This window comes from Urocitellus parryii, chromosome 7 (assembly GCF_045843805.1).
Source record: "Urocitellus parryii isolate mUroPar1 chromosome 7, mUroPar1.hap1, whole genome shotgun sequence".
Lineage (NCBI taxonomy): Eukaryota > Metazoa > Chordata > Mammalia > Rodentia > Sciuridae > Urocitellus > Urocitellus parryii.
This window is the reverse complement of record NC_135537.1, coordinates 92597187-92625171: the sequence shown is the minus strand read 5'-3', so window position 1 is coordinate 92625171 and position 27985 is coordinate 92597187.

Sequence of the window (27985 nt, the reverse complement as noted above, 5' to 3'; positions counted from 1 at the left end):
TAATAAAAGACCCAGAATAGCAAAAACAATACTAAGCAGGAAGTGTGAATCAGGCGGTATAGCGATACCAGACTTCAAACTATACTACAGAGCAATAGTAACGAAAACAGCATGGTACTGGTACCAAAATAGGCGGGTGGACCAATGGTACAGAATAGAGGACACAGTAACCAATCCACAAAACTACAACTATCTTATATTTGATAAAGGGGCTAAAAGCATGCAATGGAGGAAGGATAGCATCTTCAACAAATGGTGCTGGGAAAACTGGAAATCCATTTGCATCAAAATGAATCTGAATCCCTATCTCTCGCCTTGCACAAAAGTTAACTCAAAATGGATCAAGGAGCTTGATATTAAATCAGAGACACGGCATCTGATAGAAGAAAAAGTTGGTTATGATCTACATACTGTGGGAGCAGGCTCCAAATTCCTCAATAGGACACCCATAGCGCTAGAGTTAACAAATAGAATCAACAAATGGGACTTACTCAAACTAAAAAGTTTTTTCTCAGCAAAAGAAACAATAAGAGAGATAAACAGGGAGCCTACATCCTGGGAACAAATCTTTACTCCACACACTTCAGATAGAGCCCTAATAACCAGAATATATAAAGAACTCAAAAAATTAGACAATAAGACAACAAGTAACCCAATCAATAAATGGGCAAAGGACCTGAACAGACACTTCTCAGAAGAGGACATACAATCAATCAATAAGTACATGAAAAAATGCTCACCATCGCTAGCAGTCAGAGAAATGCAAATCAAAACTACCCTAAGATACCATCTCACTCCAGTAAGATTGGCAGCCATTAGGAAGTCAAACAACAATAAGTGCTGGAGAGGATGTGGGGAAAAGGGCACTCTTGTTCATTGCTGGTGGGACTGCAAATTGGTGCAGCCAATTTGGAAAGCAGTATGGAGATTTCTTGGAAAGCTGGGAATGGAACCACCATTTGACCCAGCTATTCCCCTTCTCGGTCTATTCCCTAAAGACCTAATAAGAGCATGCTACAGGGACACTGCTACATCGATGTTCATAGCAGCACAATTCACGATAGCAAGATTGTGGAATCAGCCTAGATGCCCTTCAATAGATGAATGGATTAAAAAAATGTGGCATTTATACACAATGGAGTATTACTCTGCATTTAAAAATGACAAAATCATAGAATTTGGAGGGAAATGGATGGCATTAGAGCAGATTATGCTAAGTGAAGCTAGTCAATCTTTAAAAAACAAATACCAAATGACTCCTCTGATATAAGGGGAGGAAACAAGGACAGGGTAGGGATGAAGAGCTTGAGACGAAGATTTTCATTAACAGGGTTGAGAGGTGGGAGGGAAAGGAAACGAGAAGGGGAATCGCATGGAAATGGAAGGCGATCCTCAGGGTTATACAAAATGACATATAAGAGGAAAGGAGGGGTAAGACAAGATAATTCAAATGGAAGAAGTGATTTACAGTAGAAGGGGTAGAGAGAGAAAAGGGGAGGGGAGGGGAGGGGAGGGGGGATAGTAGAGAATAATACAGACAGCAGAATACATCAGACACTAGAAAGGCAATATGTCAATCAATGGAAGGGTAACTGATGTGATACAGCAATCTGTATACGGGATAAAATTGGGAGTTCATAACTCATTTGAATCAAACTGTGAAATATGATGTATGAGGAACTATGTAATGTTTTGAACGACCAACAATAAAAAAAAAAGAATAAAAGGCAATAAAATAGCTTCAAAATTCAACTTAAAATCTTTCTGCTTTGCCCCAACACAATTTACTTAACACACTGTTATTTTTTTTATCTCTTAATCCCCCATTTGATCTGCATGCAATAAAGAAAGTAACGAGGTTAAGATTTCTATCAGTTTAAGCCAATAATGGTGCAATATCAACTGGGAGGAAACATGTAGTTGTAATAAATATTATTAGAGATAACAGCCTGAAGGGAAGGAGTGATATGTGTTTGAGATAGCATCCATCTGACCTGTTTGCTTTTTGAGTCTTTCAACCACAAAGAAATGTTCATTTCCCAAGGAGACTTACAAATCAAGATGGATTGACGGCTTTCTTTTTCAAAGTGGCAAATGTTCAAAGGTGCTCCTGTGTGGGCACAGTAAACAAGCAACATTATTAGAACATGATTCAATTTGACTTTGTCCTGTTATGTAGAAAAAGTTGCACAAAGCATATGTAGTTCCAACTTGCTCATTAAAATCCTTCATAATATAATTTTCGTATACCCAAACATTTGAATCTAACTCACTTAATGGTATCTACCTAATGTCAATCAACAAAAAATTTCAAGAATATAATATTCTCCTGAGCATTCAATCCTTACTTGAAATAAGATTTAATACCAAATACTTTTTTGACATTACATTTTATTTTAAATTTTTTAAGTTAACCCCAAATGTTTCCTTTACTTGACAATGAGAGACACACCAAACTATGTCTTATAAACAAAGTCCAATTGATAAGGTAGATTAGAAACTCACACAATACATACTAACATGTCTTTTAAAATTTTGTACTGCATATATCCAATGTAGTAACATTTTGGGGGAGAGAAAGAATTCTATGCATGTAAAACAATAAGGATACCATAAAAAATAAATGATAACAGGTAGGTTAATTGCAGTGTGTTGGGTAAGGTTTTCTATTCTATTCAACAATCTCATTATAAAAAGAGAAAAGGGGAGAAATTAAATTCTACAAGAATAGACAATTTTGCTTCAAACAGAAATAAAAATGTACTATATTGAGTTAGTGAAATTGGAAAGAAATATCATTTTTCTCTGAATATGATATATGCCATTTCTGATCTTTATTATTAATCCAAAGGACTTCTACTTTCTCACTATAGTTTTAATAATAAATTATAAAAAATGATGATAAACATTTTGAGGGAAATGTTCCTGCAGACCAATCTTGGTTAAGTCTACTCTTTGTTTACCTCTGAAGCAAAATTATAGCTTCTAAGCATCATGGAATTGTCTCCAAAGCATAGTGAGGTTAGTCACCAAAATTTTTGTTGAACACAGTTGAAGATATGCAGAAATAGCAGACAAGGGAAGACTGGAATGTGTAACAAGGCTCTCTTTACAGTGGCATGGCACTGGAGTGGAAGCTACCAGCATCTGTGTATGGCTTCCAAGCCTCTTTCTCTTCTTGGGGAAAATGTACCAGTTCTGGAGGGTGAAACAAACATAAGTCTGTCTTTTTCCTTCTAATGTAAAGTCCACCGATGACAGTCGTTTTCATTGCCAGCAAGGGTATACCCACATTTTTAGAGCCTGAAACATACAGAATTGGGGGGCCCTTTTCAGAGAACAATATTAGCAATATAAATTTAGATACAGTGGGCTTGTGTAAGTAAACTGGAAGTTTAAGCATCATTAAAATCTCAATAAATCTTTTTTTGGATAGCTAGGTCCTGAATTCTATAAATGTGTAGAATTATCAGGAGACTAGGATACCCAGAAGTGTAATAGTGTACTGGAAAACCTGAATGGGTCCCTGCTAAGCCACTGCCACATTTAGTACAAGATGGCAAGTCCGTGTTATGATAGATTAGTGGCAAATGCCATGTGATACCAGGGATACCTGGCATTTGTCCCAAAACATTCGGGTGTGTGGAACTAAAACATACATCTTCTCTATGCTCACACCTGTGTTTTATGCTTTTGTTCCCTGTCATAGCAAGAAGGAGGGGGGGCTATCCATTCCATCTGATCCACAAGCACTTAACACCAACCAGAAATCTGAGGAATCATCCAGTCACCCACACACTCACCTACTCCCATGATCTTCTGACACCTTCACCTCAAATAAAATAGCCATAGCAAGGAATATTGGCCCAGAAATTCAATGTGACATTATAACAGTGTAAAAGAAGTATATGGCTCTATTCCATTAGGTCTTGTTAACCAGCCTGGAATTAAGATTGCTCCCTGGTTCTCATCAACCCATCCCTGAAAGCAGAGGCAGATGGCCAAGCACTTCCTGCTTCACACCTGCCAGAGGAATGCTACAAAGGAAATCATGAAAATAAGAATTGAATCACCTAATGTCCATGCTGCTTTCTTCCAGTTGCCTTTTAGCATACTACAGATGAATAACTCTAGGCATGGGTTTTGTGCTGCACGGCTTTTTGGCAATATAACTAGAAACACACCAATCCAACCTCTTGTGAGGGTAAGTCCAAAAATGTAAACAAAATATAACATCTCAGAAATTGCCAACTTAGTGTTCAGTGAAAAGGAGTCACTATCCCCCCATGCAAAATCTTCAGAGGATCTGGGCTCATGCCTTGCAGTTACAAATGCATTACATTATAAGATACCATTGGGATTTTCTGCACCAGCCTTCATGGTTAGGGAAAGATGTGCCTTTCTCCAGGCATGATTAAGGGGCAAACTTCAGGCTTTACAGTTGGTTATTATTGCCTGCTGTAAACACTTCTCCACAGCTAGTTTATGGGAGCATTGCACAAGACCACCAGTCTTCAGAGGATCAGTCTTTAGACAGGTTAACATTTATCTTTCACTTTCACAGTTAATATGACAATATCACTCCAGTTTTCAAATAATTTAAATATTTTGTTTTTCAGATTTGAATTACATCTTAGTAACAAGGCACAATCTAATTTTAAAAATTTTATATGTGCACAAAAGAATTTGACTCAATTTCATGTAATTACGATGCTAGTTAGAATACATTAACCTTAATATATTAAGGTCTCATATACAATATATTTAATAGCAGTTTACATTTTATCTCCCTTTCAAACCAAAAGTGATAATCACAATGGTTGGTAGCTAAATCTGGAATTCCAGGATCTGAGGCCAAGAATGTAATGGGTACAACTAGTTGACAGTGATAATTCATAGGGATTAGAAGATCTGAAATTTTAATTACAGGGAAAAAGGTGAAGAATCAATAAGAAATCTGAAATTTAAGTCTTTAGGCTAACAAACAGGCTAAATCCTAAAGAAGTGCTTACAATACAGTATATAACCATTACATAAACATTAAACAAAACTCTGTATACTATGTTGTCAATGTGCTTACAGAGTTTCCTCAAGCATTGTCCCAAGAGTGGAGGGTAACAATCGCATGCTGAAATAAAGGGTCTGGTGTAAAATAGCATGAGGAAATCAATGTTTCATGGTGGCTGTTGTCTTTGGATAACTCTAATAGGAAAAAGAGTTCAGATGCTGTCACATGAAAAACTGGACTAAAGCATAAGCAAATCAGAGATCGCTGTGGTTTATATATGAGATGTCTCCCCAAAAGGTCAAGTGTATAACAATTCAGGAAATGTTAGAGGTGAAATAATTGGAGTATGAAAACTTTAACCTAATCAGCACATTGATCCATTCATATGGATTAATCAGGCAGTAATAGGGTGTAGACGAGGAAGGCTGGAGGAGTTGGGTGACTGGAAGTGTGTCTTTGGCATCATATTTTCTCTTGGAATGCCCAGCTCTCTTTGCATCCTGTGGTCATGTCCTGAACTGTTTTCCTCCAACATTTCATTCTTCCATGATGTTCTGTCTCATCTTGGGCCCAAAGCAATAATGTTGTTGTTCTAAGAACTGACGCCTCTGATACCATGACTCCAAATGAACCTTTTCTCTTCCCATTATTTTTGTAAGATCTTTTGGTCACAGAAATGGAAAATCTGACTAATCCAAAGAAAGATAAATTTTTTACACTTTATAAAAAACCTTTTTGGTTATCCATAGCCTCAAGGGAAGAGGGGAAGATATTTTGGGGAGGATTGGGCATATATGCCTAGATATTAGCCCTGAAAATTAAAACTATACAGTCCTTTCCCACTGAACAATTTATTTTTCTGATTTGATGTGGCAGAAGTTCATCTCCCTCCAATTTGAGATAATGTTTATTTCATATTTTAGAGAATTCCAAGTTCAACAGCCCCAACTCACTAGGATGCCCCAGCCATCAGAGTCTTAGTTCAGATGATTGTGTAAATATTACATAAGTGTGGTTAAAGGGAAGAAACAAAGCAAAAAATAAAAAAAAAAAACACAAAAAAACTCATGCACCTTTGATTCTTCATGCCTGGATTATTATTGACCTGTAATTTCTCAGATAATTTTGTGATTGTTATTTTCAAGGAGATAACCAATGAATCTAAAACCTAACATTAGCAAGGGAATACCCAAGGATAAAAAGAAAAGGGAGTACAGAATAGCAGTGTTGTAGTTCAATGACTTTAATCCCAGGGATCTAAAATTTTCATGGAACATGGTTAAAGACTTGAATTTTGGGGGGCATTTGATGTGAATCAAAAATATGGTTTTATCCACTGTCTTATTTTCTTTTGTCCTAAACAATATTTTGGAAACATCTGATTTATCAAGATGCTTTGTTGTCTTGTTTTTTAAACTGCCACAGGGTAAGGGACGGGTTGACCTTAGTGGCAGACTTCCCACCTACCATGCATGAGTCCTGGGGTTCAATGCTCACCACCACCACAAAGAACAAAAGCTACCATATACTAAATGCATACTCATAAGACCATAGTCAAATCAAGGTAAAACACAACTTCTTGCTGTCTGATGACTTTCTTAGGGAACTTAATCCCACCCTCCTTTGTTACCCATTTCTAATTGCTTGTATATTTACAACACTTGAGTTTCTCTGGATTTAGCTTTGAACCCTTAGATCTATAACACTGACCTCTATCCTACCCCTGCCTTTCTGATATTGGCAGAGTTTTTGGTGTTCCCATTTTTTCAACTTGGATTGAAAAAATGTGACTCATCCCTGCTTTTTAAAATGATTCATACATGTAGGAATAGCATTGGTTCTTCAATTTCAGAGAATGGTGTGAAAAGTGGTAAAATAAATAGTGATTTTTTAGAGGCTTAGTCTTCAAACAACCCAATGTGTTTCTATTTTATGTACTTCAAAGAGATATTAGTTTGGAAAGCATAGGTCACTTATGGGATGGAATGTTTTCTCATCTTTTAAGAAACACTCTAGTGGCTTTCAATGTCAACTTCATCATATGTCTTTGAATTCATGGCAACTTTAGCCATCCTCTTTGGTGGCAAGATATAAACATATAAACAAAATGGAAGGTCAATGACCAGCAAAGGACTTGGGAGAAGGATTACTCACTTTGGAGGCTTATAAAATAATGTCAATAAGAAAAATAGCACCATTATTTAAAATTAAATTTGCACTATTCTTCAAAGTTATTGCCCTCAAGCCTGTAGTCTTGTTTTCTTTGTATTTCCCTAGAATGAATGATTATATTCTTGTACAAATATAGAAATATATTATAAAAATTTAAGTATATGTAAATCACTTCACATAGATAAAAGAAACAAGTACTTCCACACTTTAGTTCTGTGCAATAGAATAGAAATAGATACATTTTCACAAACATCTTTTATTGCTTTGTCTCTTAATTTTTATAGATATGTTAATTATTATTTGCAAGTCTAAAATACTCTTTGAGGATAAGTACCTTGATTACTATTGTTCATATTCTTTCCATTTGTGTTTTTTTTCTTGATAGAATAAGTTGACATTTCAAATTAGATCCTCCTAACTGTGTTATATTCATTATAAAAGAAAATTCCTGGAAATAATTGTTGACCCAAATAAACCTATAAATTGCTTATAAGAAAATACTTTTCTTACAACACAGTTTTATTTGCTTTTGGAAGAAATCTGAAAAAAAATATCTTGCATGGACTTTTTGCATTTTTGTTTAAAATGGCTGAAATTAAAATTTTGTCATAAGCAAAGAACAGGTTTTTTCGTTCTGAGATATCATTCTAAGGTAATAAGGCACAGCTTGATTCATTCCCTTTAAACTGATAACATGATATAGTGGGAGTATAAGGCTTTGGTACTAGGTATAAAGACAAAAGTAGATTAATCCTACCTTACTACTCATTCTGTGACCTAGAAATCTACTCTATGGTCCTTGGTTTTCTAATCTATAAAATATGCACAATAACACCCAATACATAGAATTGTGATGCAGTGAGACACAACCACATCTTAATTTCTGTATAGTTTGTGAACTGTCCTGATTTCTATCTTACGGCAACACAAAGAAATCAACTTTTTCACTCTACAGAATTCTCATGTAAAGACTTTTGTTAATCTGTCAATTTTCCCTGCAAAACAGGTGAAGAATCTTAGGAATCAGTAGGATTTTTTTTTCTGGAAACCATCAAAGAATTAAGAAATGATTTATCTTAGTAAGTAATGATAATTCACTGGCCTCCAAAAATGAATTAACAAACTTAAAAATGCATTAAAATGCAGTGATGGCACTGATTTCCAAAACCTAAAACCTTTAACACTGAGGCCTGTATATAATTAACTTAAAAAATACCACTGATGTCAATATCTGCTCATTATCTTATGTTTTATAAAACCAATTCTGAAATTACTTATCTTTCATGCTGGTGGTAGTATTATTGCTACTCTTGATTGCATTTTTATAACTTTGTCAGAAACTGGTGCCAATTCTGTCTTTGATTGGGTATTTTTAGATTGGCTATCAAGGCATTTCAAGATATCTTCATACAAGGAAATAGACTACTCTTAAGTTTGTTACCAAATTAAGAGCTGATGGATTGAATATCTCAATTTTGGCCCCCTGCCATTTATATGAATGGAAACTATCTAAAATAATCCCACTGGGATTATTCCCTGCAAAAGCTGGAGAAAGAAGATTCATTAGAATTTACATAAAGCCTAAGGAAAATATGCAGAAGCACTTGTTTAAACAAACTGTCCAAATCCAAAGCTTTACTGGAGTTTAATACTTCAACAAACATTTACTGAGTGTTCGCCTCATACTACGCAAGATGTTAGTCAATGGAAGCTTAAAATTGGAAAGTACACATTTTTGCTATCTAAGCTCTTACTGTTTTGTGGAAAAGGCAATAAATAAATAAATAAATAAATAAACAAACAAACTCTTTTGGGCAGTGTGGTAGTTTATGTAACCATGTAGGCTTGGTGATCCACTGAAGCCAGGGAAGGCCTCCAGTTCATGGAGGACAGCAAATCAGAAAGAGTGAAGGAGTAGGAATTCACCACTGGACCACAAGGGGATAAGGGTGCATTGCAATTGGGGAAATGATTTGTAGCCTGTAGGTATGAGATAGATATGCTAAGAATGTCCTGATGCACTTTTTGGTAGAGAACAGCATCTGGAGACAGGTGTGGCTGGATGTGAGGATGATAAGGCTTGTCAAGGGTCTTTCATGATCTAATGCCATCCAAGCCAATGGCTATCCTCTCCTGTAGACAAAGCCCTACTCTTCAACATCAAGAGACTGAGCCAATCTTCCCAGCAGTTGTTAAGCTATTTTTCCCAGCAGTTCTTAAGCTAATTTTTTTTAAGATAGGGTCTTACTAAGTCGCTGAGGCTGGCTTTGAATTTATGATTCTCTTGCCTAAGCCTCCTGAGCTGCTAGGGTTACAGGCATGCACCATCAAATGTAGCTAGAAATAACTTCTTGATTTGCTATTCCAGTTAGAGTCTGAGCTGGCTTTAATAGTCACATGGATATTATTTCAGTCTCCTTTCCAGGAACAACTATTGTCCCTATCTACATATCTTGTTTTTGTTTTTTTTAATCCAGTGGAAGTGTGGGTAAAAGAGTAAAGAAAAGACTGGAAATGTCTTTTTGTTACTACTCTAGATTTGGGTTCTTTATTCTTAAACAATGAATACCCACTGAGCCTAGTTCATTTTCAAGACAGGAATAATAGTCATTTTTAGCATCTGTACAAAGCAGTACTCAGTAAAAGTCAATGCCTTCACTGTGGAACACTGGTAAATGATTGATTTACAACTGGCTCTCAGTAGGGAAAAACAAAGTGCTAGACTGAGATTTGTTATGATATCCACCATGATGTCACTAAATTTGTAACTGGAAAGAGAGTTGATGAGTAAATGGAATAATGAACATGTGAATGATTTGAATCAATAAATATATCCACAGCTCACTGGGATGGGGGAATTGAAGAACTAAAATTAAAAAGTTTAATTTAACCATTTTGCAAAAAATTCCAAATGCTACATAAATCAAAATGTTCAAAAGAAAGTTTTCATTTTGAAACTGAAAAGGTGGAATCCTTTCCCCCCAGTGTTATGGATCAGTCTCAGAGACTCTTGCTTCCCAGGCAAAAACTCTACTACTGAACTGCATCCCCACTTCCCACATCCTACCTGAAAGGTGTACACCACAGCAGACAAGTATAATTTGATGTTCTGTGACTATGGAGATGTAGGTATCTATGTGCATCCTGAGTTTTTCCTATTTTATTTCCTACTTGATTCATATATTGTTGTTCCTTAATTACCTCAATGAAAGCTAGAAAATATTATCTATCCAACACTCAACTAACATAGAACACTTAGGAATCTTTAAAGGAATTGGAGCTAATGGTACATGCCTGTATTCCTCACAGCTCAGGAGGCTCAGGCAGGAGGATAGCTAGATCAAAGCCAGCCTCAGCAATGGCAAGGCACTAAGTAATTCAGTGAGATCCTGTCTCTAAATAAAATAGGTCTAGGTATATGGTTCAGTGAGTGACTGTCCCCGAGTTCAATCCCTAGGAGCCCTCTCCTGTAAAAAAAAAAAAAAAGAGGTGAAGTTAGTTTTAGTAATATATTTATATCTCAATGAAATATTTATATTTTAACATGTAATCAATATAATTTCATCAATATTTTACATTTTTAAATTCAAATTTCAAAGTCTGATGTTAATTTTCCACTTATATCACATTCCATTATGATGCTATTTCCTTTTTAAAGGTACTTTATATATATATATTTAGATTTGTTCAAATTTGCATTTGAAAAGTTAGAGTGAGTGTTTCCAATAATGCTTAAAAATTTTCCCATAATCAAATTAAAACAAAGTTTTTCTTTATTATTTGTATAACCATTGACACACTTGGTTCATTTGGTTTAAAATAATTGATTTGACTTTGAAAATATCTTGTACTCTAAAATTCTAGTAGGCCTTGATCTTGGATGTCACAGAGATGGAGCAGCATTCATCATGAAAGAATTATTTTCTTTTCCAGCTGAAATTATTCCTTAACAAGTGTAAAGAATTCACAGCACCTATGCCAAGCGCTTGATTATTTAGTCTATAAAATGACAACATTTCTTTGTAAATTCAAAAGAACTTGGAGACAAACCACATTAATATGCAAATTTGGCATTGCCTCTTGCCTGACTCATCTAAAATTAAGTATTTTTAAATTTTTAACTTTCGAATCAATCTTTGATATGGTTAGATAGGTTTCTTATGCCATGGACAGTTGTTTGATGGCTTAATTGAAGATGCTTCAATTTTTGTAAAATATCTTTTTTAGTCTTTTCATCATAATTTCTTGAAATTTCACAAAAAATATATAGTACTTGATAACCATATTTCCACTTAAAATTGGTTTTTCTTCTTTGTGCAAGAACCCTAGTCATATTTTTCAGGGCAGAGTATAAGCTAGTGTTGTATTTTTTTTAATCTTTAAATTTGTTCACTTCTGATTTTAGAAAAGTAGTTTTAGTGATAATTTTTTAAGAAAATTATATCATTATCTATTTGCTGAAAATATCTCTTAATATTTTCTCTTTTTCAACTTTCTCCTCTTTTACTAATACTACTAGTTGCTGCATCTGCATTTTACTTTTGGCTGAGGATTATTCCCCTTCAAATGTAAATAGCTTCTTATGTTTAACCATGTGAGCAAAATTATAGGTTTACCTGAGTATACTGCTAAAAATGGCACATGCCCCAAACATGCTCTACAATGTACCAACAATACGGTGTATGATGCAACATTTGAAATGAGATGAAGTCCATGAAAAAAATAAAGTTATGTTTAACAGCAAATTTACATTGCTTTAGTACAAACACTTAAGCAAATTTAAAATTGAGTTATTGCTCAGGTGCACTAGATTCCTTCCTAGACCTCAGTTGGCTGGAGATGGCTATAATTGGGAAGCATAAATTTTAAGATGAATCACTCTATAGCACAGAGTAGATTCTAGTGGAAGAAGAAACATAAAACAGATTAACTATCCTAATTTCAAAGTGTGTTTTTAAATTTTAAAGCAATATTTTTCTGCATTTTTAAAAATGCTGGTTTACTAAAGACAGAGTTAAACAACAAAACTTGAAATGTCTGTCTATGTCTTGCCTTGGGAGAGACATTATCCTACCTCCATGGATGTGTACAGGTGCTCAAAATCCTACCAGATAAACTAAAATAATTCTTTCTAAAGAACATACCAGTCAAATGATATTTGCTGTGGCAAAGTCTGGCTTGTGCCCATTTCAAAAAGATTTAACTTGTGTCTGCAACTATTTTCCAGGATTCACAAGTTCTTTACTGTAATTTAATTTTTCTACATATTATGTTAATAAAACAATCCATTAAAAGTAATATGATATATTGAAATATCCTATCGATTATTTTTATGATTATATATATATATATATATATATATACACACACACACAACTGTTTAGAATATCTGAATAATCAGTATATAGTTTTAGTTTAATGATTTTATTTGTGTTTAGAATCATGTGGTTGACAAGTGATCTCTTGAAATAATAACCAATAACCAATTTGTCCTGACAGTTACGCCTGATGGTAGTACTTTTTTAATTCAGAGCTTTGTACAGTTTGCACAGTAATCTTCTTCTTAGCAACTCTAAGCATTATGCACATTTACTTCACTCATAGTCATAAAACCTTCTGAAACAAGAGAGCAGGGCCATGACTTATTTAAAAGATAAACTAAGGATCAATGGTGAGAGCAAGTATGTGAACAGATGTTCTTTATTCTGTTTAATGCTTATCCTCTGGACTACTTTACCCTTTGGGGAAAATAACCACTGTGACTGTTCATAACCTGAACTAGATCATAAAGCTTTGCAGAAAAGGTTCTCTCCTTTCATCTTTCATGCCTTCATCAAATTCTTCAATCCATGCTATAGCAAATAAAAAAAAATATTTCAAATGTATCACTGACTGGCAAGTATACTTCCCAGTGACCTAAGGCTGCTGTGCAGATGTAGCTTACTGTGCCATAAATTGGATCATCACGATTTTATTCACATCAATTCCCAATGGGACCAAAATCCACATGAAGATTGTCAAACATTTCAATTTGTCATCCCATCATCCAAGATCCCTTTTCCCTTAGGCTCTAAATAGCTGTGTGCAATGGGATATCAAACAAGATAAAATGGTGAAGGGGAATCTTGATACACATCAAAACACTTTGCTACATGTAACAAAATGTTATTGCCCTGAAGTAGGTAAGCTTATTAAAAGAGAAATATATAATACCAAGGAGTGAAAAATGGATTTTTATAATAAGAGAGCATCCTTCATCTGCAAATATCCCAAGGTGTTTTGTCAAGATATGCAATTTGAATTTTTTTCTCTATACTGAAATACAGGGACAGGGTTATTAATATCCTAGTAGATGGAAATATATTTATTTTAGAATGTGCAATCTTTTAAAATATTCCTGCTCTTTAAACCTCATTTTATCCTCAATATCAGTCTCTATCCCAGAGTCCATAGTTCCTCCTGTATCATTGCCTATAGGAAGTTTATTTGGGTTATTGATAACATATTTATCAATCTAACACCTGTTTCAAGATCCTTTGTTTACTGAGAGCAGAAACAGTCTCAGGTTGCAGAATGGGTAGATTTCTTTAGAGGCACATGGGAAACAACATAGGAGATGGATGTGATACTTGAAGTCAAGTAGAGAAATCATGGTAGACATGGAGCTCCTGGGAGTTGAAGCAAGAACTAAGGCTGATGAAGGAAAGTATACAGAGCAGGTGTGTGAATTTCCACTCTAATGCTCCACACTTGATATGAATCCCTCATCTTCATTGAGCCATGACTAGTTTCTCCCCATCTGAAAGATGTCTATTTTTCTACAGTCCTTGTTGAGATCTGTTGCCGGTTCAGTTATAATCACCATCTCACATCATCTGCTTGAATTGAGGAGTTTCCTTTAACTTCCCAACTTCATAAGAAAGAAAGTAACCTTGCTCCAGCTCATCTTTTTAATACAAAGCCACTGTTGCTAAATCTTTGTCACTCATTTTATCATTCATTCATTTTATCACCCTCACCATTTCCATCTCTCCTCTCTGAACCCATATATTGCAACTTCCATATCACAAGTTTGGTCTTGTATCATTGAATTGCTTTTTACAATGCTTTTCTATCTTGTAATAAAGCTCAATCTGCTCATGGAGCACATCAGTGCCCGGGGATCCCACCTTACTGCTTCTCCACGCTCATCCTCACCACTCACTACATTGAGTCCAGCTCACTGACCATATTCTTGCATCCCCTTTCCCAAGCTCCCCCTGGATTCTTGCCTTCATGCATGTGCAAGGTATTTCCTCTACCTAACCTGCCTGTCTTGCTCTTTGTACTTGAATAAATATTAACCAATTCTTGAGATTTTTATTTTTTACTTTTTGATTTTTTTGTGATTTTCTGTCTTTGCAACAATCACATTATATTTTGATTGTTTATTAAATTATCCTGTTGTCTCTCTTTTAATGACCCATTATACTCCTGAGGGCAGGGCTTTTCTGTACTGCAATGCCTAGAAATTACTTAGCAATATAAAAACCTGATAAGTGCTTATTGATATTGCTTTGAGTAACAAACCATCCTTTTATCTCTGATCCATTAGTCTGTGTCTTCTTCCAGATTCCATGGAATTGTAGAGGCTACCTGTCAATTAGAGTGACCTCTTAGACATTACATAGTTCTTGTCAACATTTACGAAGAACTAATCCTGAACTTCATTCAGGTCAGGATCAGTATCATGATTGCCAACAGCAATAGGAAATCCTCTGCAGGTAACAAGAATGCAACTTCTAGTTACAAATACTTTAAAAAGAATGTGAGAAAGGAAAGGAAAAAAGAAAGATCCTATGATAGAAGTCATTTTAAAAAAATGTATCTCAATGATAGGCTAACATTTTAGAGTACATTATTATAACATTCCTAATTGGAATGCTTTAGGGGTTCTGTATTTGGGATTGGGGTCCCTGATGACTTAATGGCTGTGGTATGCTTTCCCAGGCTGTGGTGCAAAGGCATAGGATGCCCGGTTGCTATGGTAATGCCCTACATGCTAGAGTCTTATCAGCTTCGACCTTAATCTTAGGCACATAAATCCTGGGAATAAAGAAACTTGCTTGCTTGGTAACTACAATGTTTGACCAAGCTCTAGTACTCCCAGAGCTACCCACTTAACAGTAACTTCAAACCATGGACTTTCTTGAGAACTGCACAAAACTCCTAACATTGCATATTGTAACTGTGAATTGTAACTACAAAATAAGCAACCTTACTGATACTCTAAACAATAATGCAGTTATGGTACTAATGACCTAATGGAACCTATTGGTATAAATAACTGTGGCTGCTTGGATAATGAGCCACTCTGCCACATTCCCTGTCTCTGCACCTTGTATGTCTCTCTTTATTATTATTCCTTACAGAATACTATTTAAGAAATCTTTTCATGCACTTTTATAGTCACTGGAAGATTTCAAAAACAGAGAGTCCTATGTGTCTTTTGAACATGATTTGCCCTATTTTCCAACAAAGAGAAAATCATTGTCAAAATCTGACTATGAGAAATAACAAGTTGAATCACCAGATGAAAATTCAGAGGACTCTGATAACTACAGTTTCATTTTAAAATAAAAGACATCAGCTCATTCCATCACGAAAATCCCAACATACAAGGAAGACAACATGGTTAGCTTCGAAATTTCCTATTTTGGTTTATTAAGGTCTGTAATTGAATAAATACATTCTTTCCATTCTGCAGTCATTCATACCTTTTATGTGCTGGGTAAAACAATTTACCCCTTCTTTGTTGCAGACTATATTTTTCCAAGTTTATAGCCCTGCCTTTTGTCCAAGGAGTCTGTATTGTCAAATTGTATTTCCTAATTTTTTCAAACCTGAGCTCCACTACCGCTGAGCCACTTGAAATGAGACTCCTGATCATTTCCCTGATTATAAAATTTTGTGTCCTGTGCCCTTACAACCATAGGTAAAATCAGTTAAGCAGGACTACCTTGAAAATCAATGGTTTTGGTGGTAGCTAAAAATTCACATTATTTGGATTATAACTGTGAGTGAACATGGGTATGTATTCATGGGTATTTGTTTGATGTAATTTGTGTGTGTGTGTGTGTGTGTGTGTGTGTGTGTGTGTGTGTGTGCTTGAAATTGAGATGTTAACCAGCATGGCACAGATGTTTCTTTTGTTCTTATTATAAAAAAATTAACATTTTTTCTATCAGTTAAAATTTTGTTCTTGAATCATCAGTGATGGTAATGAAATATATTAAGCAGATTTAGTGTTAGCACCACAACACCAAGACAATTTTTAAGGCCGTCCAGCAGCCAAAATGCTTTGTATTAAAATTCATTAACTTAAACCCCAGAAGATGATAATGAATAGCCAAGATTCATGTAAAACTGACACTTTCTTTTTTTCTTTAATCAATTTTAAAAAACAAATTAAAATGTGCTATTAAATATTCTGCACACAAAATGCTGTTGACTTCCTTTTTATGCAAAGCCCTTGGCTAACATTCCCCACTTTTCAATGGAAGGACATGAATATGAATACACTAGTGGCCTAATCCATGACTTGGTTTTTTATCCCAATGCCAGTTATTTTTTCCAGACTTTCAAAAACATAAATGGGAGAGAGATCATCATTCTATTAGATATTAGATACTATGAGTCATGAGTAAAACCCCTTGATTAGTAAAATTATTCATAATATGAATTAATGGTCGTATCATGGGTATGAGGATGGGAACAGTGTATTTCCTGGTCCTCTCTGATGTCACAAAATCTGTACTTATTTTACATAATACTAGCCTACAATCTCCTTATTTCCCCTAACCTATATTAGCTATGTAGTCTTTCAAAACAAAGCTACTGCTTTGTGTTGTGGTTAATTTAAAAATTCAGGGATAGGCCTGCTTTCTTAGACATATTATTTTTTAAATAATTTACATTTGTCCTCGGATTTTGCTTGTGTAACCATTTCTTGCTATCAATATTCATTATATCATATTGTCAGAAAAAAAGAGAAAAAATGTTAATAAGCAGCAGGTCAACTTTTGTTGCATATGATTTAAAGGAAATTAGACATTAGGTCTTTATAATCTCTAAGTCTCACCATGTGCTTGTTGCTGTATATCAAATTTTTCTGAAATCATAGGGAAAAAATGGCCACATAAAATACACAAGATCTGATAATTTAAAGCAATTAGGCCATTCAATCCCAAATTTTACCCAACCCCATCACATTAAGTAGGCAGAGATTGAATTAAAAATACTATATTGAACTATGTACATAAACACAAAGTTGATAATATATATGTAACAAAATTTATATAAAGCAGAGGGCAAGGGAAACTATAAAACTACTTGGCTTGCTGAAATATTCTAGTTCTAAAAGAAAGTAGCACAGGTTAAGAAAAGATGAAACAGATTAAAAATAAATCAAATAATTAAAATTAAATTTGATGAATTGGAATATGCTACTACAGGAACAAATTTTGTTTTTATCAGGAAATGTTTTTGACGTGTCACCATTAACCAACAAATATTTACTAGAAATTATGTGTATGCTCATATCTGGTGAATCTGAGCCCAGGACTGCAATGCTTAAAAAGATACAAATGATAATCTCCATGATGGGTCTTCTAATCTTCCTATGGTGCTTTCTACTATGAATCCTTGTACATTTGTGAAGAAGCCCTAAGACTTTTGCAGACTAATGAATTCTCTTTTGTTGTGTTAGAAAATATGGAAGATATAGAAAATTAGCTATTTTTAAAGACTCTTTTTTATTAATAAAAATAGGAAATACTTGAAATGTTTCACAGAGTACTTAGCATTGATATTGTACGAACTGATGTAAAATACACAAAATGTTTAATAATGCTTTTCCATTTATCAAGACTCAGTCTTTTACTATTGTTTCCCTATCTCCCTGTGTCTTCTCATTTTTCTTTCTATTTCTCTCTCCCTTTATGATTTTTTTGTAGTAAAAGACGCATTAGTAAAGAACTTTTGTGTCTCATTTTCATAAAAATGTCTTTATCTTGCCTTCAATAATGAAGGTTAACTTTGCAGAATATTCTGCCTTGATTTTTTTTTCTTTTTTAGCACTTTAAATGTATCAGTCATTGTGCTCATGCTACAATTGTTTCTGATGACAACATAGTTATTATTCCTGTCCTCTTAGTGGAATGTACAGTATTTGTTTAAACATTCATTAGACTTCTTGGATCTGTAAATTCTGTAGTTCACTAACTTTTGGAAATATTTATCACTGCTAATTTAAACATTTTTTTTATCATCTTCTTCTCTTTCTCCTCTTCGACAAACTTTATTATTAAAAGCAGCTTTAGATTCACAACAATATTGAGCAGAAGGCACAGATTTTTCTCAAGTAACTTTAGTCTCCACTCATGTATAGCTCTATTATCAATATCACCCTTCAGACTCGTATATTTTTTGAAAATGGATCAAACTATATTGCCACTTGTTATCACCCAAAGTTTGTAGTTGACACTGAGATTCACTTGTGATGTAAGTTTTATGGGTTTTAGTCAAATATATATTGCAATATTTCCATTATAATATACTGTAAATTATTTTCCCCTGCCCCAAAAAACCCTCTATGTTCACTTATTCATCCCATGCTATCTCCAATTCTGGAAACCAATATTCTTTTTACTGTATCCATTGTACTTCATTTTCCAGAATATTTTATACATGTAATTTTAAAGTATGTAGCTTTTCTTAGTAGCTTTGCATTTTTTTTCACTTAGTAATATGTGTTTAAATTCCTCCACATCTCTTTATGAATCGGGAGCTCTTTTTTTCCTTCTTTTTTTTTTTAACCAAATAATACTCCATTTTCTGGTACTACCATTTATTTATTTATTCTGTTGGCTGTATCTGTCAGGTATTTTCTTTGAAAAGACACATTCACTTTGTTCATTATTGAGAATATGTCCTCAAAATACCTAAATTTGAATAACCACACTTTTGTTAGTCATGATTTCAGATAGAATTGTTATTCTGTCAAAAATGTGGATAAGTTGTTTCATCTCAATCATATAAGTGGCTTCCCTCTTTTCTTCTTCTACTTATTTTTTTGTTTCTTGTGTGTGTGTGTGTGTGTGTGTTTGTGTGTGGTTCTAGGGATGTCACCAGGTACACAGTACCAGTGAACTACATACACCATCCATTTGTTTTTTTTTATTTAAGGCAGGCTTTCACTAAGTTGTTCATTCTCTCCTCCAACTTGTGAAACTCTTGAATCAGTGTCCCCAGTAGCTGGTAGGACAGCTATCATGTGATAGGCATGCACTATCATACCCAGTTAAGTGATTTCTCTTGAGTCAACCATTTGACTTCATTTTGCAGAATTTTATGAATCCTTGTTATTTTATTATGTGGATTATACAAAATCTTACAAAAGTATTGAGGATAATGCAATTATTCTATTTTAGTATATTCTAAAATATATATTCTAAATATATATTCTAATATTCTAAAATTAATCTTATTTATTTATTTATTTACTTACTTACTTATTGGCTTACTTACTATTTACTTACATACTGAATTGGTGCTGGAGGTTGAAACAGGGTCCTGTACATGCCAGGCAAGTAATCTACCACTAAGCTCTATCCTCAACCCTATTAATCTTATTTTGTACCCCAGTTTTCTAGCAGCAAAGGGAATAAAAAGACAACAGCCGTCATTTGGGGTGCAACCCCAGAATATATTTTTTACTATGCTTTGGCATCATCACTGAAAACGTTAACACATTGAAAATGCATACACATTGTAATAATACGATTTTGTTGTTGAATATAATTTTTAATTGAAAATACCATTTTTAAATTGAAATTTCCCTTATTTTGAAATGTTTTCAAAAGTTGTTGTTCGATTTTTGATCTCATTGATACCCTAGAAAGTCTTGGAGATCTCTAGGAGTTCATGGCTGGTATTGTGAGAATAGGGTTAACGTGCAAAATCAGTCCTCATTCCAAAGTCAGCCTCATCTGGAGGGCCTACTGTGCACAGAAATAGCCTACAGTTACAAAAGAGCTCAGTGCTCTTACTTATAACTTTACCAGCATTTTGCAACCTCCAGAACCTTCATTCATTTAACTGCTTCATAGAAGCCATATCTCATCCTGAATTTATGCATCTTTTCATTTTGGCCAAAAATGTGAGACTAATGCCCATGTCTCTTTTGGGTCTCATTCCTTGGCTGATATAAATAAAAGGAAAAGATAAAAGGTTTTTAACGGTACTTTGGGGAATAATGTGTTACGTTGGATCATGTTCTTTCCTGTGTTTCAAGGGTCACTATTTCTTCTATATCCTTATTTTGCAACTACTGCAAAATATTGAGTCATATTTCTCATTCCACAAGAAAATAACGTTTTTTCTCATCAGTTTAAGAGAAAATATATTTTCAAGTGTTCATTGAAAGTATACATTTTTAAAGTATTTTTTTAGTTGTAGATGGACACAATCCCTTTATTTATTTATTTATTTATTTATTTATTTATTTATTTATTATGTGGTGCTGATGATTGAACCCAGTGCCTCACACATGCGAGGCAAGTGCTCTACCACTGAGCCAGCAACCCCAGGCCAAAAAGTATATTTTTATTCCCAATTTTGTGTGAATACTTTTTATTTGCACCAAACTAAATATTAGATCCAAATCTGAAGAGAAAAAAAAGATACAATTTGAAACATTAACCATGCAAGAATTTAACTTCTATATTTCAACAATTATTCAAATAATGCAGTCAAGTAATGTGTTTTTTATGCATGTATTTTCCTGAAACACTGTACATCAGCTTACAACTGAATGCAAATTCTATTCTATTAATATGGCAAAGCAGAATCAATCCTGAATTACTACAGGCAGTTTACTATAAGAAATAAGCAAGGAAATATCAAGGAGCAATATCCTTCAAATAAATGAATAAAACAAAGATACTGGTACAGTGTTCATTTGCTTTTTAAAACAACAAGTGATTCCCACTGGCTCTTGAGATATTTCAAGAGAGAATTATGCCTGAATAGACATACAATATCTGAGCTAATCCAAGGCCCATGATAACCTCATGAATGAAGCAGAGCTGCTCATTAGCCCATTGCAAACCCTTCCTATAATTTTAACTTCTGTGGTACATCACTTCCTTATGAAGCAAACATGGATAATACAAGCTGGATTTTTTTTCAGACTAGCAGATTGATAGCACAAATTATTCAGTGAAAGAGAAGACTCCAGTAGCTTGAAAGTGTTTGCTGCATAAGAATGATTAAGTGCTTCTGTACAACACCACAAATCACAATAATGAATCAGATGAAAATCTCCAATAAGAAACTTAAATGCAGCAGCTGGCCTTCATCACAGAGTGATGTTACAGTGTAAAATGATGACATTCTAAATAGCCTGTGTTGGCAGCTTGTGCATACTCAGTCCCATCGTAGTGCCTTGTTTTGGCAAGCACATCAGAAAGAAAAACTGACAAATCAAAAGACATCACCCACTTTTTTAAACATTCACAAATTAAAACAAAAAATAATAAAAAGGTGATTTTTCACATTGATAATTCATAAGATGATAAAAGTACTAAAATGAAAACTTCTATAATCCTATGTAAAAATTGTTATAAACTGTTGTACTCATGTTAAATTTTACCCAGTTATATTTTTATTTGCTTTGAGGGTGCTCATTTTGAGATAAGTACATGTGAACTTTTATTTTATTTTAAAATTTTAAACTATGGAACCAATTACACTAGTTTTAGCAACATAGAAAACTATATAATACTTCAAATATATAATAGTGTGTAGAATATTTTGAAGAAAATATAAAATAATCAAGTGTATGATAAATTACAGTAAGTGTAATTAATTAAGTAGTTTGATGAAACTCTGTCTAAAAGTATATTCTTTTAACTATAGGCATTGATTTAGGTATCTGTAGAAATACATATCATTATTTCCATGATCAATACCCATGATTATTAATTATTATATCCAAAATATACTTAACATCACCACAGAACAGTTGTTAATTAGTGTATGTGGGGGGGCATCTCTTAGCTAAGCAGAAAGTAATGATTTGTTTTATTATAGGATGTTGTCATTGGAACAACATATGGTTTCTCAATGGATTCTTTTTTAATATTTATTTATTTATGCATCTTTAGTTTTAGTTTTAGGTGGACACATTATTTTGTTTTTATGTGGTGCTGAGAATTGAATCCAGTGCCTCTTGCATGCTAGGCAGGCTCTACCACTGAGTCACAACCCCCAACCCCCTCAATGGATTCTTAAAAATGATTAAATAGGGGGAGCAGAATGGCAGATTAGAGGAAGATTTTATTGGCAATTGTTCTGTGGCTTGGGATCCAAGAAGCGGCAGCACTGCCTCCCAAGGAGGTGGTTGACATAGAGAATTCACTTAAATTCTATGTGGCACAGTAAGAGAGTCATAGAGACACAGAATGTAGGACAAGAAAGAGTACACTGGTGGCATCAGTAGCTCCTGTTTGCAGCAGAGGGGACGGATGACTCAGGCAGAAAGAGAAACACAATGAACAATTGACAAAGGATAACCTATACAAATAAGAGGTAAACTGATTTTAACTGAATCTGATCTTTTAAGGCACAGTGAGCTGGTGCCTTAAAAATGCCCAGGTTTCTCAGCTGGTGAGCAGAGAGCTGAGACAGGGTCCTATTCTGAAGTGGTCACACTCTAACTTGCTGCTGTGGGAACCTGAGGGATAAGAGCAAATGTTGCCAGTCTGTCTCAGCAATTTCTTACCCTGGTGCCTAAGTTGTGTATGGCAGGACACAATTGAAATGGGCACAAAGAGAGCTGTGTGTGGTAGTGCACACCTGTAATTCCAGCAATTTTCTGGTGAAGGGAAGGCAGGAGGATCACAAGTTCAAGGCCAGCCTCAGCAACTTAGCAATACCCTGTTTCAAAATGAAAAAAAAAAATAGAAAAAAACTGGGGATATGACTCATTGGCTAAGAACTTCTGGGTTAAATCCCCAGTATAAAAATCAAAATAGAAGGAGAGAGAGAGAGAGAGAGAGAGAGAGAGAGAGAGAGAGAGAGAAGAAGGAGGCAGAGAAAGTATTGTGCTCAGGGGGATATGAATGGGAATCTGTCTTTCCCCTCCTCTGTGTCTGCAGCATGCAGGACCAGTGAGTGAGAATCCAGAAGCTAGACAGGTGGTAGTGATTGGACTGGGGTTCTGATCCTGGGAAGATCATATTTGTGGGTGATGCAGTGCATGAGACCAAAGAAGGACTAGTTATACCACCCTACAAGTGGAGTTCTCAGGAGGCCCCTGATCCCAGCAGAAATCAGCATCTAGCCAGCTCCAGGTTGTATTGATTTACTATGTCAGAAGCAGATACCAACCAACCAAATTCCAAATGGCCAATTAGAGCTCACCTGCTGGAATAACCCATTTAGACCTCTGCATTAGAGTAAAGAAACTCAAAGACAGGAAACACAGAGACAAGGTATAGAGGCAGGAAAGGTGGCTCTTTGTCTAAGCGGCCACATTTATTTATACCAATAGGTTACATTAGGTCATTAGTACCATAACCACATTATTGTTTAGAGTATCAGTAAAGTTGCTTATTCTGCAGTTACAGTTTACAGTTACAATATGCAATGTTAGGAGCTTTGTGCAGTTCTCAAGAAGGTCCACTGTCTGAAGTTACTCTTAGGTGGGCAGCTCCAGGAGTACCAGAGCTTGGTGAAACATTGTAGTTATCAAGCAAGCAAGTTCATTTATTCCCAGGAGTTATGTGCCTAAGATTAAGGTCGAAGCTGATAAGACTCTAGCATGGAGGGCATTACCATAGCAACTGGGCATCCTATGCCTTTGCACAGAAACTTTCCCAGGCACTAAGCATGCCACAGCCATGAAGTCATCAGAGACCCCAATGCCAAACACAGAACCCCTACACATTAGCTGCACCTGGAAGTACATCAATTTAGTCTATGTGAACAAAACTCCAGTAATTAGTACTTCCCATGAGGATCCTACTTGATACCATTTGGAAAAGAAACAGAGCTGTTACAAGGAGCTTTGATTCCAGGCCACCCAGCCAGCAGATTGGGGAGTATCACCAAGTGAATGGGTTTAACAACTTCTAGGCCTTATTATTTCGAAGGCATAAATAACCCAAGAAGAAACATAAAGAAGGGCAGTCTTGCACAGGTAGTGAACATCCATCCATATTGACAGTTTAATGATATAACAGAGAAAAATCCCTTCATTATCAAGAAATTGTTTCATTTTTCCCCCATTCATACATGTGTTTCATTTTCCTCTTCTATTTTCTTTACTTTTCAAAAATTTTATCACCTTTGCACTCATTTGTAAATTCACTTTGTTTTGTTTTGAGAGGAATAGGGATTTTGGTTTTGATTTTTTTGTTCTTATTGTTTTGTTTTTGCTTCTCTTGTTGTATTTTCCTTTCTTCTGCCTGTCTAGCCAAATTATCATGTTCCTCCTCTCTATTTATTAAGACTCAGTTATTTTCTCCTCCATCTTTATAGCTGTCATTTACTACCTCTCTTCTGCTTTCCCTCGGCTAATTTTTGAATGTTTTACATTTTCCTTTGCATCCTACCCCCCCTTCTTTGCTCTTAATGAACTTCAACTTTATTATTTTTAGAATTGTTTAGTTTATATAATTTATGCCTACACCATTCACGTTGTTGTAGTTATTCATCCTGTTCATGATGTAGTTTATACCTGAAGTTTACTTTAATGTTAGATCTGGTTCAGGGCTATTTATGGTTGTTGCTGTCACTGATTGCTGACCTACCATTCCTCTTTTTGTGGTAACTAGTGTTTAGATGTCATGGTATGCACTGGGCATTTATTTTCAGTTTTTTTATATTGTTTTCCCATTTTTTGAGAGGGGAAGCAAATGGGATATTATGGGTTAGCAGGATAGAGACTATGATGCTGAGCTACTCCCATAATCCAGCCAAGAAAGAGTGTACCTTGCTCCAAACAAAAAACAACACCCCTCAAACTTCAACAATATTTTAATGCATAGAGTAGGCAAGACAAAATCCCCAAACTGAAGACCAGGCCCCAAATAGAAATGTCTGGGGAGACCCTCAGGATCTACTCCAAGACATCTGCTAGAGTAAATATAAGAAAGCTTCCAATACAGAGGAATTAACAGTGTTGCAGCAGTTCTGTAAGAGTGACTTAAATCCACAGTTCTAAAACAGCAAACTGAAAGGCTCTGACAGTTAAAATTAATACTGGGGGCTGGGGTGCTGGCTCAGGGGTAGAGATCTCACCTAGCATGCATGAGGCACTGGGTTTGATCCTCGACACCACATAAAAACAAACTAACTAATGTATCCACCTAAAACTAAAGATAGAGAAATAAATAAATATTAAAAAAATAAATTAATACTGAGCCTACATGTCAAAGCTAAGAAATACCAATGACACAAGTCTTATAACAAAAGAGATAACTACACAAACAAGGATCCCCTCATAAAAGAGGGAGAAGAATCTATTATCAACAATAAGTCCAAGTCCTCTGAAAATATTAGGAAACAGATAAGCCTTCCTCTCAAATTTATAATCCCTTAACTAAGAAACCCACAGATATTTAAGAAAAGTAAATTCTATAGAAAGACTACAAAAATTGATTGTTAAAATAATTCCAGAGCTAAAAGAAGATAGAAGAGTTGAATTAAGAGAATAAAGGAGATGAAAGTCTATTTCAATGAAGTGATCAAGATTCTAAAAAGAAACTAATCACAACTCCTGGAAATGAAAGAAAAATTAATTAAAGAGAAATTTAGTTAAAAGTATCACCAACTGATCAAGTTATGTCAAAAACAGAACTTCAGCCTCTAAGACAGGGATATGAACTTGAACTCTCACTGTGTGAAAAAAAAAAAAAGACCATGATTAGGATATACAAGAACTTTGGGACAATATTGAGAGAACAGGATTGAAGTCTTCTAGGCATGGAGACATGTGCTAATACAAATTAGAATCTTTTCAATAAAATGATAGCAGAAAAATGAGATAAACAGCCACATATAGCAATCATATAGAACACCAAATAGAAGAAAGATCAAATAATATATTTTCCATGACTCATCATAATCAATATCCCAAATAAAAATATAATATAAATAAACATAAAAAATCGATAATGATAGAGAATTAAAAGACTCAAGAGAAAAATTCTAGGTAATAACATTCTGAATTAAACATATAAGGCTAATTTTGGATTTCTCAATGTAGAATCTAAAATCCAAAAAGACTTATTTTCTGCCTTGTGCATGACCACTTTGTGATCCCCTCCATGAAAACATCAATAGTCCAAAGTGATCAGATTTTGGGCTAAAATATGCAGAATATTAGGGATCAGTTACACAACAAGAAAGCTATAAAAATTGGGCTTCATTTAAGGGTGAAAAGAAAATCTATAGATTTCACTAGTTAAAATAAAGGATCCAAAATTTATGAGTGTCAATGATTTGAATTATACCTGTGAGTCACTTTTTTGGGGAGAAAGGATATGGGGACATTGCTAATGAGTTTAAAGCTCATACTGTTTTTTATGAGACAGAGAACAGAGAAGTTGAAAAAAATTAAAGAAATTGTGATATCATTTTTATAAATATAAATATAGACATATTTATTCACAAATTGCTTTAACCTTATAAACAGTTATGAATGTCAATGCATTTCCTTCTGGGATAGGTCCTAGTATTGGAAGAAAACTTTGCCTTAAAATAACGGCATTCACAGACCCTCAAATAATAATAATAATAATAATAATAATAATAATAATAATAGAAGTGGGGGTGATTTCAGGGTTGTGAAGCATACCTGTAATATAAGTTACTTGAAAAGCCATCACGGGGAATTTTATACACTGTCTGAATACATATATGTATAAATTATATCTAAAAAGTGTTTGAGTTCTGTAGTGAGGGTTCACAAGTCCAATACACAGTCTTTATTTTTTCTTGAATATTTTTTGTTGTAGATGTACACAATACCATTAGTAGTTTGTTTGTTGGTTGGCTTTTTAATGTGGTGCTGGGTGTTCAACCCAGTACCTCACGCATGCTTGGGAAGCACTCTGCCACTGATCTATACCCCTAGTCCCCAAAGTCCTTTACTTTATTTTTTGGCAGGAGTGTATGTGTGTAGTGCAGGGGGATTGAATCCATGGTCTTATATAAGCAAAACAAGCACTCTACTGGCTAAGCTATATTCTGAAGCCTGATCTGTAGTCTTTTAAAAATGACAATGGAGCAGCCTGCCATTTAGACTTTGATTCTGCATCCACTTTACTCAGGTTGGAGGCAGGACCTGAAGCCTTGACTAATCAGTATCTTAGGTGAGAATTGTCCAATCCTCACACAGCTGGTGATGAGGGGGAGGGCTTCCACAATCTTCACTTCCCTTCCTGTCTGGAGCCTGCCATTTTTTCAATCTTTTGTAGGCTTTCTGTCCTGGATCTGGAGCCCAGGTGTCTGTGCTATGCAGAATCTGTAAACAAATCACAGAGAGAATGCTGAGAACCCTGAAAACCAGAAAATGGTAAGTGTGCCTTGCTATCTTGAGATGGGGTAGGAAGGTGGCTTAAAGCTGACAGGAGTGGCAATGGTGGAAACTGGCAGTCATGGCTATGGTCCTCTCCAGAATCTTGTGGCCAGAGGATCTCTGTTGGGCAGCTTAGCCTTCACTTGCCTCTGACTTCTTTACTGAGGCTTAGATCGGCA